The sequence below is a fragment of the Arachis ipaensis genome, chromosome B6, assembly GCF_059453495.1.
Source record: "Arachis ipaensis isolate K30076 ecotype BB chromosome B6, ASM5945349v1, whole genome shotgun sequence".
Taxonomy (NCBI): Eukaryota; Viridiplantae; Streptophyta; class Magnoliopsida; order Fabales; family Fabaceae; genus Arachis; species Arachis ipaensis.
This window is the reverse complement of record NC_142441.1, coordinates 63,064,772-63,080,298: the sequence shown is the minus strand read 5'-3', so window position 1 is coordinate 63,080,298 and position 15,527 is coordinate 63,064,772. Positions and strand designations below refer to the sequence as shown.

The following is a 15,527-nucleotide window of genomic DNA, read 5'->3' as shown; positions in this document are numbered from 1 at the left end:
TCGTTAAAAGAATGAGGGTAAGCACGACGTAAAAACAAAAGAGGTGCAACACGAGGACTTCCCAGGAGGTCACCCATCCTAGTACTAATCTCGCCCAAGCACGCTTAACTACGGAGTTCTGGTGGGATCCGGTGCATTAGTGCTCGTATGATCGCACCTATTAAAGTATGTGCACACAATTATCATAAGCATGTATCGCGACGTAGGGTAAGTCGAGCTGCGAAGCCCTGCAGGGTCCGTGGGAGCTTGCCGAAAATCAGTTCATTAAGACTCACTATAGCTAAACTATTCGAGATAGCGTCGTGTAAAGAACGAGGGTAAGCACGACGTAAAAAAAAAGGTACAACACGAGGACTTCTCATGAGGTCACCCATTCTTGTACCACTCTCGCCCAAGCATGCTTAACTACGGAGTTCTGGTGGGATGCAGTGCATAAGTGCTGGTATGATCACACCTATTAAAGTATGTGCACACAATTATCATAAGCGTGTATCGCTACATAGGGTAAGTCGAGCTACGAAGCCCTGCGGGCTCCGTAGGAGCCTGCTGAAAGTCAGGTCATTAAGGCTCGCTTTAGCTAAACTATTAGAGATAGCGTCGTTTAAAGAACGAGGGTAAGCACGACGTAAAAAAAAAAGAGGTGCAACACGAGGACTTCTCAGGAGGTCACCCATCCTAGTACTACTTTTGCCCAAGCACGCTAAACTTCGGAGTTCTAATAGGATCCGGTGCATTAGTGCTGGTATGATCGCACCTATTAAAGTATGTGCACACAATTATCATAAGCATGTTTCGCGACTTAGGGTCGGTCGAGCTGCGAAACCCTGCGGGTCCCGTGGGAGCTTGCCTAAAATTAGTTCGCTAAGGCTCGCTTTAGCTAAACTATTCGAGATAGCGTCATTTAAAGAACGAGGGTAAGCACGGCGTTAAAAAAAAAGAGGTGCAACACGAGGACTTCCCAGGAGATCACCCATCCTAGTACAACTCTTGCCCAAGTACGCTTAACTGCGGAGTTCTGATGGGATCCTGGGAATTAGTGCTGGTATGATCGTAGCTTTTAAAGTATTCACACACAATTATCATTAGCATGTGTCACGACGTAGGGTAAGTCGAGCTGTGAAACCTTGTGGGCCCGTAGGAGCCTAGTGAAAATCAGGTCATTAAGGCTCACTTTAGCTAAACTATTCAAGATTGCGTCATTTAAAAAATGAGGGTAAGCACGACGTAAAAAAAAAAAAAAAGAAAAGTGGTGCTCCACGAGGAATTCCGAGGAGGTCACCCATCCTAGTACTACTCTCGCCCAAGCATGCTTAACTGCGGAGTTCTGATGGGATCTGATGCATTATTGCAGGTATGATCACACCTATTAAAGTATATGCACACAATTATCATAAGCATGTATCGCTACATAGGGTTAGTCGAGCTACGAAGCCCTGTCGGCCCCATAGGAGCCTGCCGAAAGTCAGGTCATTAAGGCCCGCTTTAGCTAAACTATTCGAGATAGCGTCGTTTAAAGAACGAGGGTAAGCACGACGTAAAAAAAAAAAGAAAAGTAGTGCAACACAAGGAATTCCGAGGTCACCCATCCTAGTACTACTCTTGCCCAAGCACGCCTAACTGCGGAGTTCTGATAGGATCCGGTGCAATAGTGCCGGCATGATCGCACCTATTAAAGTATGCGCACACAATTATCATAAGCATGTCTCACGACGTAGGGTAAGTCGAGCTGCGAAGCCCTGCGGGCCCGTGGGAGCTTGCCAAAAATCAGTTCATTAAGGCTCGCTTTAGCTAAACCATTCGAGATAGCGTCGTTTAAAGAACGAAGGTAAGCACGACATAAAAAAAGGTGCAACACGAGGACTTCTCAGGAGGTCGCGCATCGTAGTACTACTCTCACCCAAGCACGCTTAACTGCGAAGTTCTGATGGGATCCGGGGCATTAGTGCTGGTGTGATCGCACCTATTAAAGTATATGCACACAATTATCATTAGCATGTCTCGCGACGTAGGGTAAGTCGAGCTGCGAAGCCCTACAGAGCCCATGGGAGCTTCCCGAAAATCAGATCATTAAGGCTCACTTTAGATAAACTATTCGAGATAGCATCGTTTAAAGAACGAGGGTAAGCACGACGTAAAAAAATAGTGGTGCTACACGAGTTATTCCGAGGAGGTCACCCATCCTAGTACCACTCTCGCCCAAGCACGCTTAACTACGGAGTTCTGGTGGGATCCGGTGCATTAGTGCTGGTATGATCGCACTTATTAAAGTATGTGCACACAATTATCATAAGCATGTATCGCGACGTAGGGTAAGTCGAGCTACGAAGCCCTGCAGGGCCCGTGGGAGCTTGCTGAAAATCAGTTCATTAAGGCTCACTGTAGCTAAACTATTTGAGATAGCGTCGTTTAAAGAACAAGGGTAAGCATGACGTAAAAAAAAAAGGTACAACATGAGGACTTCCTTGGAGGTAACCCATCCTAGTACTACTCTCGCCTAAGCACGTTTAACTACGGAGTTCTGGTGGTATCCAGTGCATTTGTGCTGGTATGATCAAACAAATTAATGTATGTGTACACAATTATCATAAGCATGTATCCCTTCATAGGTTAAGTCGAGCTGCGAACCCTGCAGGCCTCGTAGGACCCTGCCGATAGTCAGGTCATTAAGACTCGCTTTAGCTAAACTATTCGAGATAGCGTCGTTTCAAGAACGAGGGTAAGCACGACGTAAAAAAAAGGTACAACACGAGGAATTCCCTGGAGGTAACCCATCCTAGTACTACTCTCGCCTAAGAACGTTTAACTATGGAGTTCTGGTGGGATCCGGTGCATTATTGCTGGTATGATCACGCGAATTAAAGTATGTGCACATAATTATCATAAGCATGTATCGCTACATAGGGTAAGTCGAGCTGCGAAGCACTGCGGGCCTCGTAGGACCCTGCCGATAGTCTGGTCATTAAGGCTCGCTTTAGCTAAACTATTCGAGATATCGTCGTTAAAAGAACGAGGGTTAGCACGACGTAAAAAAAAAAGAGGTGCAACAAGAGGACTTCCCAGGAGGTCACCCATCCTAGTACTACTCTCGCCCAAGCACGTTTAACTGCAGAGTTCTGATGGGATCCGGTGCATTATTGATCGTATGATCCCACCTATTAAAGTATGTGCATGCAATTGTCATAAGCATGTATCGCTACATAGTGTAAGTCGAGCTGCGAAGCCCTGCAGGCCCCGTAGGAGCCTGCCGAAAGTCAAGTCATTATGGCTCGCTTTAGCTAATATATTCGAGATAGCGTCGTTTAAAGAACGAGGGTAAGGACAACGTGAAAAAAAAAGAGGTGCAACACGAGGATTTCCAATAAGGTCACCCTTCCTAGTACTACTCTCGCCCAAGCACGCTTAACTACGGAGTTTTGGTGGGATCCGGTGCATTAGTGCTGGTATGATCGCACCTATTAAAGTATGCGCATGCAATTGTCCTAAGCATGTATCGCTACATAGGGTAAGTCGAGCTGCGAAGCCCTGCGGGCCCCGTAGGAGCCTGTCGAAAGTCAGGTCATTAAGGCTCGCTTTAGCTAAACTATTCGAGATAGCGTCGTTTAAAGAACGAGGGTAAGCACGACTTAAAAAAAAAAGAGGTGCAACACGAGGACTTCCCAATAGGTCACCCATCTTAGTACCACTCTCGCCCAAGCACGCTTAACTACGGAGTTTTGGTGGGATCCGGTGCATTAGTGCTGGTATGATCACACCTATTAAAGTATGTGCACACAATTATCATAAGCATGTATCGCGACGTAGGGTAAGTCGAGCTGCGAAGCCCTGTAGGGCTCGTGGGAGCTTGCCGAAAATCAGTTCATTAAGGCTCAATATAGCTAAACTATTCGAGATAGCGTCGTTTAAAGAACGAGGGTAAGCACGACGTAAAAAAAAAGTACAACACGAGGACTTCCCAGGAGGTCACCCATCCTAGTACAAGTCTAGACCAAGCACGCTTAACTACGGAGTTCTGGTGGGATCTGGTGCATTAGTGCTGGTATGATCACACCTACTAAAGTATGTGCACACAATTATCATTAGCATGTATCCCTACATAGGGTAAGTCGAGCTGCAAAACCCTGCGGGCCTCGTAGGACTCTGCCGAAAGTCAGGTCATTAAGGTTCGCTTTAGCCAAAATATTTGAGATTGCGTCGTTTAAAGAACGAGGGTAAGCACGACGTAAAAAAAAATGGTACAACACGAGGACTTCCCTGGAGGTAACCCATCTTAGTACTACTCTCGCCTAAGCACGTTTAAGTACGGAGTTCTGGTAGGATCCGGTGCATTATTGCTGGTATGATCACGCCAATTAATGTATGTGCACACAATTATCATAAGCATGTATCGCTATATAAGGTAAGTCGAGCTGCAAAGCCCTGTGGACCTCGTAGGACCCTGCCGAAAGTCAGGTCATTAAGGGTCGCTTTAGCTAAACTATTCGAGATAGCATTGTTAAAAGAACGAGGGTAAGCACGACGTAAAAAAAAAAGAGGTGCAACACGAGGACATCCCAGGGTCACCCATCGTAGTACTACTCTCGCCCAAGCACGCTTAACTGCAGAGTTTTGATTGGATCCGATGCATTAGTGCTGGTATGATCGCACCTATAAAAGTATGTGCATGCAATTGTCATAAGCATGTATCGCTACATAGCGAAAGTCGAGCTGCGAAGCCCTGCGGGCCCCGTAGGAGCCTGCCGAAAGTCAAGTCATTAAGGCTCGCTTTAGCTAAATTATTCGAGATAGCATCGTTTAAAGAACGAGGGAAAGCACGACATAAAAAAAAGGAGGTGCAGCACGAGGACTTCTTAGGAGGTCACCCATCCTAGTACCACTCTCACCTAAGCACGCTTAACTACGGAGTTCTGGTGGGATCCGGTGCATTAGTGCTGGTATGATCGCACCTATTAAAGTATGTGCACACAATTATCATAAGCATGTATCGCGACGTAGGGTAAGTCGAGCTGCGAAGCCCTGCAGGGCCCGTGGGAGTTTGCCGAAAATCAGTTCATTAAGACTCACTATAGCTAAACTATTCGAGATAGCGTCGTTTAAAGAACGAGGGTAAGCAAAACGTAAAAAAAGAGGTACAACACGAGGACTTCCCAAGAGGTCACCCATCCTAGTACCACTCTCGCCCAAGCACGCTTAACTACGGAGTTCTGGTGGGATCCGGTGCATTAGTGCTGGTATGATCACACCTATTAAAGTATGTGCACACAAATATCATAAGCATGTCTCGCGACGTAGGGTAGGTCAAGCTACGAAGCCCTACGGGTCCCGTGGGAGCTTGCCTACAATCAGTTCACTAAGGCTCGCTTTAGCTAAACGATTCGACATAACATCGTTTAAAGAACGATGATAAGCACAACGTTAAAAAAAAAAAGGAGTTTCAACACGAGGACTTCCCAGGAGGTCACCCATCCTAGTACTAATCTTGCCCAAGCACGCTTAACTGCGGAGTTCTGATGGATCTGGGGCATTAGTGCTGGTATGATCGCAGCTATTAAAGTATGCACACACAATTATCATTAGCATGTGTCACGACGTAGGGTAAGTCGAGCTGTGAAGCCCTGTGGGCCCGTGGGAGCCTACCGAAAATCAGGTCATTAAGGCTCACTTTAGCTAAACTATTCAAGATTGCGTCGTTTAAATAACGAGGGAAAGCACGACGTAAAAAAAAAAAAAGAAAAGTGGTGCTCCACGGGGAATTCCGAGGAGGTCACCCATCCTAGTACTACTCTCGCCTAAGCATGCTTAACTGCGGAGTTCTGATGGGATCCGATGCATTAGTGCCAGCATAATCGCACCTATTAAAGTATGCTCACACAATTATCATAAGCATGTCTAACGACGTAGGTAAGTCGAGATGCGAAGCCCTGCGGGGCCCGTGGTAGCCTGCCAAAAATCAGGTCATTAAGTCTCGCTTTAGGTAAACTATTCCAGATAACGTCGTCCAAAGAACGAGGGTAAGCACGACGTAAAAAAAATAAGGTGCAACACGAGGATTTCCGAGCAGGTCACCCATCCTAGTACTACTTTCGCCCAAGCACGCTTAACTACGGAGTTCTGGTGGGATCCGGTGCGTTAGTGCTGGTATGATCACACCTATTAAAGTATGTGCACAGAATCATCATAAGCATGTATCGCGACAAAGGGTATGTCTTGCTGCGAAGCGCTGCGGGCCCTGCAGGAGCCTACCGAAAGTCAGGTCAATAAGTCTCACTTTAGCTAACTGATTCGAGATAGCGTCATTTAAAGAACGAGGGTAAGCACGACGTAAAGAAAAAAAAGGTGCAACACGAGGTCTTCCCAGGAGGTCACCCATCCTAGTACCGCTCCCGCCCACGCACTCTTAATTGCGGAGTTCTGATGGGATCCGGTGCATTAGTGTTAGTATGATTGCGCCTACTAAAGTATGCGCACACAATTATCATAAGCATGTGTCGCGACATAGGGTAAGTGTAGTTGGGAAGCCCTGCTGGGTCCGTGGGAGCCTGTCGAGAATCAGTTCATTAAGGCTTACTTTAGGTAAAATATTCGAGTTAGCGTCATTTAAAGAGGTGCAACACGAGGACTTCCTAGGAGGTCACCAATCTTAGTACTACTTTCGTCCAAGGATGCTTAACTGCGGCGTTCTGATTGGATCCGGTCCATTAGTCCTGGTATGATCGCATCTATTAAATTATGAACACACAATTATCATAAGAATGTCTCGCGACGTAGGGTAAGTCGAGCGGCGAAGCCGTGCAGGGCCCGTGGGAGCTTGCCGAAAATCAGTTCATTAAGGCTCGCTATATCTACACTATTCAAGATAGCGTCGTTTAAAGAATGGGGGTATGCACACGTAAAAAAAAGGTACAACACGAAGATTTCCCAGGAGGTCACCCATCCTAGTACTACTCTAGCCCAAGCATGCTTAACTACGGAGTTCTGGTTGGATCCGGTGCATTAGTGTTGGAATGATCACACCTATTAAAGTATATGCACACAAATATCATAAGCATGTATCGGTACATAGGGTAAGTCGAGTTGCGAAACCCTACGGGCCCCGTAGGAGCCTGCCAAAAGTCAGGTCATTAAGGCTCGCTTTAGCTAAACTATTCAAGATAGTGTCGTTTAAAAAATGAGGGTAAGTACGACGTTAAAAAAAAAGAGGTGCAACACGAGGACTTCCCAGGAGGTCACCCATCATAGTACCACTCTCGCTCAAGCACGCTTAACTGCGGAGTTCTCATGGGATCCGGTGCATTAGTGCTGGTATGATCGCACCTATTAAAGTATTTGAACACAATTATCATAAGCATGTATCGCGACGAAGGGTAAGTCGAGCTACGAAGCCCTGAAGGGCCCGTGGGAGCCTGCCGAAAATCAGTTCATTAAGGCTCACTATAGCTAAACTATTCGAGATAACATCGTTTAAAGAACGAGGGTAAGCACGACGTCAAAAAAAAAGAGGTGCAACACGAGGACTTCCATGGAGGTAACCCATCCTAGTACTACTCTCGCCTAAGCACGTTTAACTACGGAGTTCTAGTGGGATCCGGTGCATTAGTGCTGGTATGATCACACCAATTAATGTATGTGCACAAAATTATCATAAGCATGTATCGCTACATAGGGTAAGTCGAGCTGCGAAGCCCTGCGGGCGTCGTAGGACCCTACTGAAAGTCAGGTCATTAAGGCTTGCTTTAGCTAAACTATTCGGGATAGCGACGTTAAATGAACGAGGGTAAGCACGACGTAAAAAAAAAGAGGTGCAACACGAGGACTTCCCAGGAGGTCACCAATCTTAGTACTACTCTCGCCCAGGCACGCTTAACAACGGTGTTCTGATTGGATCCGGTGCATTAGTGCTGGTATGATCGCATCTATTAAAGTATGCGCACACAATTATCATAAAAATGTCTCGCGACGTAGGGTAAGTCGAGCTGCAAAGTCCTGCAGGGCCCGTGGGAGCTTGGCAAAAATCAGTTCATTAAGGCTCACTATAGCTAAACTATTAGAGATAGCATCGTTTAAAGAACGAGGGTAAGCACGACGTAAAAAAAAGGGCACAACACGAAGACTTCCCAAGGGGTCACCCATCCTAGTACTACTCTAGCCCAAGCACGCTTAACTATGGAGTTCTGGTGGAATCCGGTGCATTAAGTGCTGGTATGATCACACCTATTAAAGTATGTGCATACAATTATCATAAGCATGTATCGCGACGTAGGGTAAGTCGAGCGGCGAAGCCGCGCAGGGCCCGTGGGAGCTTGCCGAAAATCAGTTCATTAAGGCTCGCTATAGCTAAACTATTAGAGATAGCGTCGTTTAAAGAATGAGGGTAAGCACGACATAAAAAAAAAGGTACAACACGAGGACTTCCCAGGAGGTCACCCATCCTAGTACCACTCTCGCCCAAGCACGCCTAACTGCGGAGTTCTCATGGGATCCGGTGCATTAGTGCTGGTATGATCGCACCTATTAAAGTATGCGCACACAATTATCATAAGTTTGTATCGCGACATAGGGTAAGTCGATCTGCGAAGCCTTGCGATGTCCGTGGTAGCCTGCCGAAAATCAAGTCATTAAATCTCGCTTTAGGTAAACTATTCCAGATAGCGTCGGTCAAAGAACGAAGGTAAGCACGACGTAAAAAAAAAGAGGTGCAACACGAGGACTTCCCAGGAGTTCACCCATCCTTGTACTACTGTCGCCCAAACACGGTTAACTGCGGATTTCTGATGGGATCCGGTGCATTAGTGCTGGTATAATCGCACCTATTAAAGTATTTGCACACAATTATCATAAGCATGTGTCCCGACATAGTTTAAGTCGAGCTACGAATCCCTGCGGGGCCCATTAGAGCCTCCCGAAAATCAGGTCATTAAGGCTCGTTTTAGCTAAACTATTCAAGATAGCGTCGTTTAAAGAACAAGGGTAAGCACGACGTAAAAAAAAATGGTGCAACACGAGGACTTCCGAGGAGGTCAGCCATCCTATTACTACTCTCGCCCAAGCACGCTTAACCACGGAGTTCTGGTGGGGTCCAGTGCATTAGTGCTAGTAAGGTCACACCTATTAAGGTATGTTCACACAATCATCATAAGCATGTATCGCGACAAAGGGTAAGTCGAGCTTCGAAGCCCTGCGGGCCCCATAGAAGCCTGCCAAAAGTCAGGTCATTAAGGCTCACTTTAGTTAACTGATTCGAGATAGCGTCATTTAAAGAACGAGGGTAAGCATGACGTAAAGAAAAAAAAAGGTGCAACACGAGGACTTCCCAGGAGGTCACCCATCCTAGTACCGCTCTCGCCCACGCACGCTTAACTCCGGAGTTCTGATGGGATCCGATGCATTAGTTCTAGTATGATCACACTAATTGATGTATGTGCACACTATTATCATAAGAATGTATCGCTACATAGGGTAAGTCGAGCTGCAAAGCCCTGCAGGGCCCGTGGGAGCCTGCCGAAAATCAGTTCATTAAGGCTCACTATAGCAAAACTATTCGAGATAGCATCATTAAAAGAACGAGGGTAAGCACGACGTAAAAAAAAAAGAGGTGCAACACAAGGACTTCCCAGGAGGTCACCCATCGTAGTACTACTCTCGTCCAAGCACGCTTAACTGCAGAGTTCTGATGGGATCCGGTGCATTAGTGTTGGTATGATCGCACCTATTAAAGTATGCGCATGCAATTGTCATAAGCATGTATCGCTATATAGGGTAAGTCGAGCTGCGAAGCCCTGCGGGCCCCGTAGGAGCCTGCCAAAAGTCAGGTCATTAAGGCTCGCATTAGCTAAACTATTCGATATAGCGTCGTTTAAAGAACGAGGGTAAGCACGACTTAAAAGAAAAAGAGGTGCAACAAGAGGACTTCCCAGGAGGTCACCCATCGTAGTACCACTCTCGCCCAAGCATGCTTAACTACGGAGTTCTCGTGGGATCCGGTGCATTAGTGCTGGTATGATCGCACATATTATAGTATGTGCACACAATTATCATAAGCATGTATCGCGACGTAGGGTAAGTCGAGCTGCGAAGCCCTGCAGGGCTCGTGGGGGCTTGCCGAAAATCAGTTTATTAAGGCTAAATATAGCTAAACTATTCGAGATAGCGTCGTTTAAAGAACGAGAGTAAGCACGACGTAAAAAAAAAATACAACACAAGGACTTCCCAGGAGGTCACCCATCCTAGTATAACTCCAGCCCAAGCACGCTTAACTACGGAGTTCTGGTGGGATTCGGTGCATTAGTGCTGGTATGATCACACCTATTAAAGTATGTGCACACAATTATCATAAGCATGTATCCCTACATAGGGTAAGTCAAGCTGCGAAACCCTGCGGGCCTCGTAGGACCCTGCCGAAAGTCAGGTCATTAAGGTTCGCTTTAGCTAAACTATTTGAGATTGCGTCATTTAAAGAACGAGGGTAAGCACGACGTAAAAAAAAAAAGGGTACAACACGAGGACTTCCCTGGAGGTCACCCATCCTAGTACCACTCTCGCCCAAGCACCCTTAACTACGGAGTTCTGGTGGGATCTGGGGCATTAGTGTTGGTATGATCGCACCTATTAAAGTATGTGCACACAATTATCATAAGCGTGTATCTCGACGTAGGGTAAGTCGAGTTGCGAAGCCCTGCAGGGCCCGTGGGAGCTTGCCGAAAATCAGTTCGTTAAGACTCACTATAGCTAAACTATTCGAGATAGCGTCGTTTAAAGAACGAGGGTAAGCACGATGTAAAAAAAATGGTACAATACGAGGACTTCCCAGGAGGTCACCCATCCTAGTACCACTCTTGCCCAAGCACGCTTAACTACGGAGTTCTGGTGGGATCCGGTGCATTAGTGCTGGTATGATCACACCTATTAAAGTATGTGCACACAATTATCATAAGCATGTATCGCTACATAGGGTAAGTCGAGCTGCGAAGCCCTGCGGACCCCGTAGGAGCCTACCGAAAGTCATGTCATTAAGACCCGCTTTAGCTAAACTATTCGAGATAGCATCGTTTAAAGAACGACGATAAGCACGACGTAAAAAAAAAAGAGGTGCAACACGAGGACTTCTCAGGAGGTCACCCATCCTCGTACCACTCTCGCCCAAGCACACTTAACTACGGAGTTCTAGTGGGATCCGGTGCATTAGTGCTGGTTTTATCGCACCTATTAAAGTATGGGCACACAATTATCATAAGCATGTCTCGCTACGTAGGGTAAGTCGAGCTGCGAAGCCCTGCGGGTCCCGTGGGAGCTTGCCGAAAATAAGTTCACTAAGGCTCGCTTTAGCTAAACTATTCGAGATAGCATCGTTTAAAGAACGAGGGTAAGCACGACATAAAAAAAAAAAGAGGTGCAACACGAGGACTTCTCAGGTGGTCACCCATCCAAGTACTACTCTTGCCCAAGCACGCTTAACTACGGAGTTCTGATGGGATCCGGTGCATTAGTTCTAGTATGATCGCACCTATTAAAGTATGTGCATACAATTATCATAAGCATGTCTCGCGACGTAGGGTAGGTCGAGCTGCGAAGCCCTGCGGGTCCCGTGGGAGCTTGCCTAAAATCAGTTCACTAAGGCTCGCTTTAGCTAAACGATTTGAGATAGCGTCGGTAAAAGAACGAGGGTAAGCACGACATTAAAAAAAAAAAGAGGTGCAACACGAGGACTTCCCAGGAGGTCACTCATCCTAGTACTAATCTTGCCCAAGCACGCTTAACTGCAGAGTTCTTATGGGATCTGAGGCATTAGTGCTGGTATGATAGCAGCTATTAAAGTATGCACACACAATTATCATTAGCATGTGTCACGACGTAGGGTAAGTTGAGCTGTGAAGCCCTGTGGGCCCGTGGGAGCCTGCCAAAAATTAGGTCATTAAGGCTCACTTTAGCTAAACTATTCAACATTGCGTCGTTTAAACAACGAGGGTAAGCACGACGAAAAAAAAAAAGAAAAGAAAAATGGTGCTCCACCAGGAATTCCGAGGAGGTCACCCATCCTAGTAACGCTCTCGCCCACGCACGCTTAACTCCGGAGTTCTGATGGGATCCGATGCATTAGTGCTAGTATGATCACACTAATTAATGTATGTGCACACTATTATCATATGAATGTATCGCTACATAGGGTAAGTCGAGCTGGGAAGCCCTGCAGGGTCCGTGGGAGCTTGTCGAAAATCAGTTCATTAAGGCTCACTATAGCTAAACTATTCGAGATAGCGTCGTTTAAAGAACGAGGGTAACCACGACGTAAAAAAAAGGTACAACACGAGGACTTCCTTGGAGGTAACCTATCCTAGTACTACTCCCGCCTAAGCGCGTTTAACTACGGAGTTCTTGTGGGATCCGGTGCATTAATGCTGGTATGATCACACCAATTAATGTATGTGCACACAATTATCATAAGCATGTATCGCTACATAGGGTAAGTCGAGCTGCGAAGCCCTGCGGGCCTCGTAGGACCCTGCCGAAAGTTAGGTCATTAAGGGTCGCTTTACCTAAACTATTCGAGATAGCATCGTTAAAAGAAAGAGGGTAAGCACGACGTAAAAAAAAAAAAAGAGGTGCAACACGAGAATTTCCAAGGGGTCACCCATCGTAGTACTACTCTCGCCCAAGCACGCTTAATTGCAGAGTTCTGATGGGATCCGATGCATTAGTGCTGGTATGATCGCACCTATTAAAGTATGCGCATGCGATTGTCGTAAGCATGTATCGCTACATAGGGTAAGTCGAGCTGCGAAGCCCTGCGGGCCCCGTAGGAGCCTGTCGAAAGTCAGGTCATTAAGGCTCGCTTTAGCTAAACTATTCGAGATAGCGTCGTTTAAAGAACGAGGGTAAGCACGACTTAAAAATAAAAAAGAGGTGCAACACGTGGACTTCCCAGTAGGTCACCCATCCTAGTACCACTCTCGCCCAAGCACGCTTAACTACGGAGTTTTGGTGGGATCCGGTGCATTAGTGCTGGTATGATCACACCTATTAAAGTATGTGCACACAATTACCATAAGCATGTATCGCGACGTAGGGTAAGTCGAGCTGCGAAGCCCTGTAGGGCTCGTCGGAGCTTGCCGAAAATAAGTTCATTAAGGCACAATATAGCTAAACTATTCGAGATAGCGTCGTTTAAAGAACGAGGGTAAGCACGACGTAAAAAAAAAGTACAACACGAGGACATCCCAGGAGGTCACCCATCCTAGTACAATTCTAGACCAAGCACGCTTAACTACGGAGTTCTGGTGGGATCTGGTGCATTAGTGCTGGTATGATCACACCTATTAAAGTATGTGCACACAATTATCATTAGCATGTATCCCTACATAGGGTAAGTCGAGCTGCAAAACCCTGCGGGCCTCGTAGGACCCTGCCGAAAGTCAGGTCATTAAGGTTCGCTTTAGCCAAACTATTTGAGATTGCGTCGTTTAAAGAACGAGGGTAAGCACGACGTAAAAAAAATGGTACAACACAAGGAATTCCCTGGAAGTAACCCATCCTAGTACTACTCTCGCCTAAGCACGTTTAAGTACAGAGTTCTGGTAGGATCCGGTGCATTATTGCTGGTATGATCACGCCAATTAATGTATGTGCACACAATTATCATAAGCATGTATCGCTATATAGGGTAAGTCGAGCTGCAAAGCCCTGCAGACCTCGTAGGACCCTGCCGAAAGTCAGGTCATTAAGGCTCGCTTTAGCTAAACTATTCGAGATAGCATTGTTAAAAGAACGAGGATAAGCACGACGTAAAAAAAAAAGAGGTGCAACACGAGGACTTCCCAGGAGGTCACCCATCGTAGTACTACTATCGCCCAAGTACGCTTAACTGCAGAGTTTTGATTGGATCTGGTGCATTAGTGCTGGTATGATCGCACCTATAAAAGTATGCGCATGCAATTGTCATAAGCATGTATCGCTACATAGCGAAAGTCGAGCTGCGAAGCCCTGCGGGCCCCGTAGGAGCCTGCCGAAAGTCAAGTCATTAAGGCTCGCTTTAGCTAAATTATTCGAGATAGCGTCGTTTAAAGAACGAGGGAAAGCATGTATTAAAGTATGTGCATTAGTGCTGGTATGATCGCACCCATCATAGTACCGCTCTCGCCTAAGCACGCTTTACTACGGAGTTCTGGTGGGATCTGGTGCATTAGTGCTGGTATGATCGCACCTATTAAAGTATGTGCACACAATTATCATAAGCATGTATCGCGACGTAGGGTAAGTCGAGCTGCGAAGCCCTACAGGGCCCGTGGGAGCTTGCCGAAAATCAGTTCATTAAGACTCCCTATAGCTAAACTATTCGAGATAGCGTCGTTTAAAGAACGAGGGTAAGCACAACGTAAAAAAAAAGGTACAACACGAGGACTTCCCAAGAGGTCACCCATCCTAGTACCACTCTTGCCCAAGCACGCTTAACTACGGAGTTCTGGTGGGATCGGGTGCATTAGTGTTGGTATGATCACACCTATTAAAGTATGTGCACACAAATATCATAACCATGTATCGCTACAAAGGGTAAGTCGAGCTGTTAAGCCCTGCGGCCCGTAGGAGCCTGCCGAAAGTCATGTCATTAAGGCTCGCTCAAGCTAAACTATTCGAGATAGCGTCGTTTAAAGAACGACGTTAAGCACGACGTAAAAAAATAAAAAAAGGCGTGCAACACGAGGACTTCTCAGGGGGTCACCCATCCTCGTACCACTTTCGCCCAAGCACGCTTAACTACGGAGTTCTGATGGGATCCGGTGCATTAGTGCTGGTATGATCGCACCTATTAAAGTATGTGCACACAATTACCATAAGCATGTCTCGCGACGTAGGGTAGGTCAAGCTGCGAAGCCCTGCGGGTCCCGTGGGAGCTTGCCTACAATCAGTTCACTAAGGCTCGCTTTAGCTAAACGATTCGACATAACATCGTTTAAAGAACGATGATAAGCACAACGTTAAAAAAAAAGGAGTTGCAACACGAGGACTTCCCAGGAGGTCACCCATCCTAGTACTAATCTTGCCCAAGCACGCTTAACTACGGAGTTCTGATGGATCTGGGGCATTAGTGCTGGTATGATCGCAGCTATTAAAGTATGCACACACAATTATCATTAGCATGTGTCACGACGTAGGGTAAGTCGAGCTGTGAAGCCCTGTGGTCCCGTGGGAGCCTGCCGAAAATCAGGTCATTAAGGCTCACTTTAGCTAAACTATTCAAGATTGCGTCATTTAAACAACGAGGGAAAGCACGACGTAAAAAAAAAGAAAAGAAAAGTGGTGCTTCACTGGGAATTCCGAGGAGGTCACTCATCCTAGTACTACTCTCGCCTAAGCATGCTTAACTGCGGAGTTCTGATGGGATCCGATGCATTAGTGCCGGCATAATCGCACCTATTAAAGTATGCTCACAGAATTATCATAAGCATGTCTCGCGACGTAGGGTAAGTCGAGCTGCGAAGCCCTGCGGGGCCCGTGGTAGCATGCCAAAAATCAGGTCATTAAGTCTCGCTTTAGGTAAA

General features: G+C 46.5%; 5 non-coding genes and 40 pseudogenes across 5 annotated transcripts; all 45 read right to left on the bottom strand.

The window, feature by feature from the left end:
- Positions 1-40: 40 nt before the first annotated feature.
- Positions 41-159, bottom strand: LOC148556059 (5S ribosomal RNA). Its single transcript, XR_015891465.1, has one exon. It is a non-coding gene; the product is annotated as a 5S ribosomal RNA (ribosomal RNA).
- Positions 160-337: 178 nt separating this feature from the next.
- On the bottom strand, positions 338-456 carry LOC148556058 (5S ribosomal RNA; annotated as a pseudogene).
- A 181-nt stretch (positions 457-637) lies between these two features.
- On the bottom strand, positions 638-756 carry LOC148556057 (5S ribosomal RNA; annotated as a pseudogene).
- Positions 757-937: 181 nt separating this feature from the next.
- LOC148556056 (5S ribosomal RNA) lies at positions 938-1,056 on the bottom strand (annotated as a pseudogene).
- Positions 1,057-1,246: 190 nt separating this feature from the next.
- LOC148556055 (5S ribosomal RNA) lies at positions 1,247-1,365 on the bottom strand (annotated as a pseudogene).
- Positions 1,366-1,552: 187 nt separating this feature from the next.
- On the bottom strand, positions 1,553-1,668 carry LOC148556054 (5S ribosomal RNA; annotated as a pseudogene).
- A 175-nt stretch (positions 1,669-1,843) lies between these two features.
- LOC148556053 (5S ribosomal RNA) lies at positions 1,844-1,962 on the bottom strand (annotated as a pseudogene).
- Positions 1,963-2,142: 180 nt separating this feature from the next.
- Positions 2,143-2,261, bottom strand: LOC148556052 (5S ribosomal RNA; annotated as a pseudogene).
- A 774-nt stretch (positions 2,262-3,035) lies between these two features.
- On the bottom strand, positions 3,036-3,154 carry LOC148556051 (5S ribosomal RNA; annotated as a pseudogene).
- A 181-nt stretch (positions 3,155-3,335) lies between these two features.
- On the bottom strand, positions 3,336-3,454 carry LOC148556050 (5S ribosomal RNA; annotated as a pseudogene).
- Positions 3,455-3,635: 181 nt separating this feature from the next.
- On the bottom strand, positions 3,636-3,754 carry LOC148556049 (5S ribosomal RNA; annotated as a pseudogene).
- A 177-nt stretch (positions 3,755-3,931) lies between these two features.
- LOC148556048 (5S ribosomal RNA) lies at positions 3,932-4,050 on the bottom strand (annotated as a pseudogene).
- Positions 4,051-4,229: 179 nt separating this feature from the next.
- LOC148556047 (5S ribosomal RNA) lies at positions 4,230-4,348 on the bottom strand (annotated as a pseudogene).
- Positions 4,349-4,529: 181 nt separating this feature from the next.
- Positions 4,530-4,646, bottom strand: LOC148556046 (5S ribosomal RNA; annotated as a pseudogene).
- Positions 4,647-4,826: 180 nt separating this feature from the next.
- LOC148556045 (5S ribosomal RNA) lies at positions 4,827-4,945 on the bottom strand (annotated as a pseudogene).
- Positions 4,946-5,123: 178 nt separating this feature from the next.
- Positions 5,124-5,242, bottom strand: LOC148556044 (5S ribosomal RNA). Its single transcript, XR_015891602.1, has one exon. It is a non-coding gene; the product is annotated as a 5S ribosomal RNA (ribosomal RNA).
- Positions 5,243-5,426: 184 nt separating this feature from the next.
- On the bottom strand, positions 5,427-5,544 carry LOC148556043 (5S ribosomal RNA; annotated as a pseudogene).
- Positions 5,545-5,732: 188 nt separating this feature from the next.
- Positions 5,733-5,851, bottom strand: LOC148556042 (5S ribosomal RNA; annotated as a pseudogene).
- A 179-nt stretch (positions 5,852-6,030) lies between these two features.
- On the bottom strand, positions 6,031-6,149 carry LOC148556041 (5S ribosomal RNA; annotated as a pseudogene).
- A 181-nt stretch (positions 6,150-6,330) lies between these two features.
- On the bottom strand, positions 6,331-6,449 carry LOC148556040 (5S ribosomal RNA; annotated as a pseudogene).
- A 445-nt stretch (positions 6,450-6,894) lies between these two features.
- LOC148556039 (5S ribosomal RNA) lies at positions 6,895-7,013 on the bottom strand (annotated as a pseudogene).
- A 181-nt stretch (positions 7,014-7,194) lies between these two features.
- Positions 7,195-7,313, bottom strand: LOC148556038 (5S ribosomal RNA). The gene has a single exon (XR_015891396.1). It is a non-coding gene; the product is annotated as a 5S ribosomal RNA (ribosomal RNA).
- Positions 7,314-7,494: 181 nt separating this feature from the next.
- On the bottom strand, positions 7,495-7,613 carry LOC148556037 (5S ribosomal RNA; annotated as a pseudogene).
- Positions 7,614-7,793: 180 nt separating this feature from the next.
- LOC148556036 (5S ribosomal RNA) lies at positions 7,794-7,912 on the bottom strand (annotated as a pseudogene).
- A 178-nt stretch (positions 7,913-8,090) lies between these two features.
- Positions 8,091-8,210, bottom strand: LOC148556035 (5S ribosomal RNA; annotated as a pseudogene).
- Positions 8,211-8,388: 178 nt separating this feature from the next.
- LOC148556034 (5S ribosomal RNA) lies at positions 8,389-8,507 on the bottom strand (annotated as a pseudogene).
- A 180-nt stretch (positions 8,508-8,687) lies between these two features.
- On the bottom strand, positions 8,688-8,806 carry LOC148556033 (5S ribosomal RNA; annotated as a pseudogene).
- Positions 8,807-8,985: 179 nt separating this feature from the next.
- On the bottom strand, positions 8,986-9,104 carry LOC148556032 (5S ribosomal RNA; annotated as a pseudogene).
- A 182-nt stretch (positions 9,105-9,286) lies between these two features.
- Positions 9,287-9,405, bottom strand: LOC148556031 (5S ribosomal RNA; annotated as a pseudogene).
- Positions 9,406-9,586: 181 nt separating this feature from the next.
- LOC148556030 (5S ribosomal RNA) lies at positions 9,587-9,705 on the bottom strand. Its single transcript, XR_015891521.1, has one exon. It is a non-coding gene; the product is annotated as a 5S ribosomal RNA (ribosomal RNA).
- A 181-nt stretch (positions 9,706-9,886) lies between these two features.
- On the bottom strand, positions 9,887-10,005 carry LOC148556029 (5S ribosomal RNA; annotated as a pseudogene).
- Positions 10,006-10,182: 177 nt separating this feature from the next.
- LOC148556028 (5S ribosomal RNA) lies at positions 10,183-10,301 on the bottom strand (annotated as a pseudogene).
- A 181-nt stretch (positions 10,302-10,482) lies between these two features.
- LOC148556027 (5S ribosomal RNA) lies at positions 10,483-10,601 on the bottom strand (annotated as a pseudogene).
- A 178-nt stretch (positions 10,602-10,779) lies between these two features.
- On the bottom strand, positions 10,780-10,898 carry LOC148556026 (5S ribosomal RNA; annotated as a pseudogene).
- A 181-nt stretch (positions 10,899-11,079) lies between these two features.
- Positions 11,080-11,198, bottom strand: LOC148556025 (5S ribosomal RNA; annotated as a pseudogene).
- Positions 11,199-11,380: 182 nt separating this feature from the next.
- LOC148556024 (5S ribosomal RNA) lies at positions 11,381-11,499 on the bottom strand. The gene has a single exon (XR_015891532.1). It is a non-coding gene; the product is annotated as a 5S ribosomal RNA (ribosomal RNA).
- A 183-nt stretch (positions 11,500-11,682) lies between these two features.
- On the bottom strand, positions 11,683-11,801 carry LOC148556023 (5S ribosomal RNA; annotated as a pseudogene).
- Positions 11,802-12,287: 486 nt separating this feature from the next.
- On the bottom strand, positions 12,288-12,406 carry LOC148556022 (5S ribosomal RNA; annotated as a pseudogene).
- Positions 12,407-12,590: 184 nt separating this feature from the next.
- Positions 12,591-12,708, bottom strand: LOC148556021 (5S ribosomal RNA; annotated as a pseudogene).
- Positions 12,709-12,891: 183 nt separating this feature from the next.
- On the bottom strand, positions 12,892-13,010 carry LOC148556020 (5S ribosomal RNA; annotated as a pseudogene).
- A 177-nt stretch (positions 13,011-13,187) lies between these two features.
- Positions 13,188-13,306, bottom strand: LOC148556019 (5S ribosomal RNA; annotated as a pseudogene).
- A 478-nt stretch (positions 13,307-13,784) lies between these two features.
- LOC148556018 (5S ribosomal RNA) lies at positions 13,785-13,903 on the bottom strand (annotated as a pseudogene).
- A 468-nt stretch (positions 13,904-14,371) lies between these two features.
- LOC148556017 (5S ribosomal RNA) lies at positions 14,372-14,490 on the bottom strand (annotated as a pseudogene).
- A 184-nt stretch (positions 14,491-14,674) lies between these two features.
- Positions 14,675-14,793, bottom strand: LOC148556016 (5S ribosomal RNA; annotated as a pseudogene).
- Positions 14,794-14,975: 182 nt separating this feature from the next.
- LOC148556015 (5S ribosomal RNA) lies at positions 14,976-15,093 on the bottom strand (annotated as a pseudogene).
- Between the last annotated feature and the right edge of the window lie 434 nt (positions 15,094-15,527).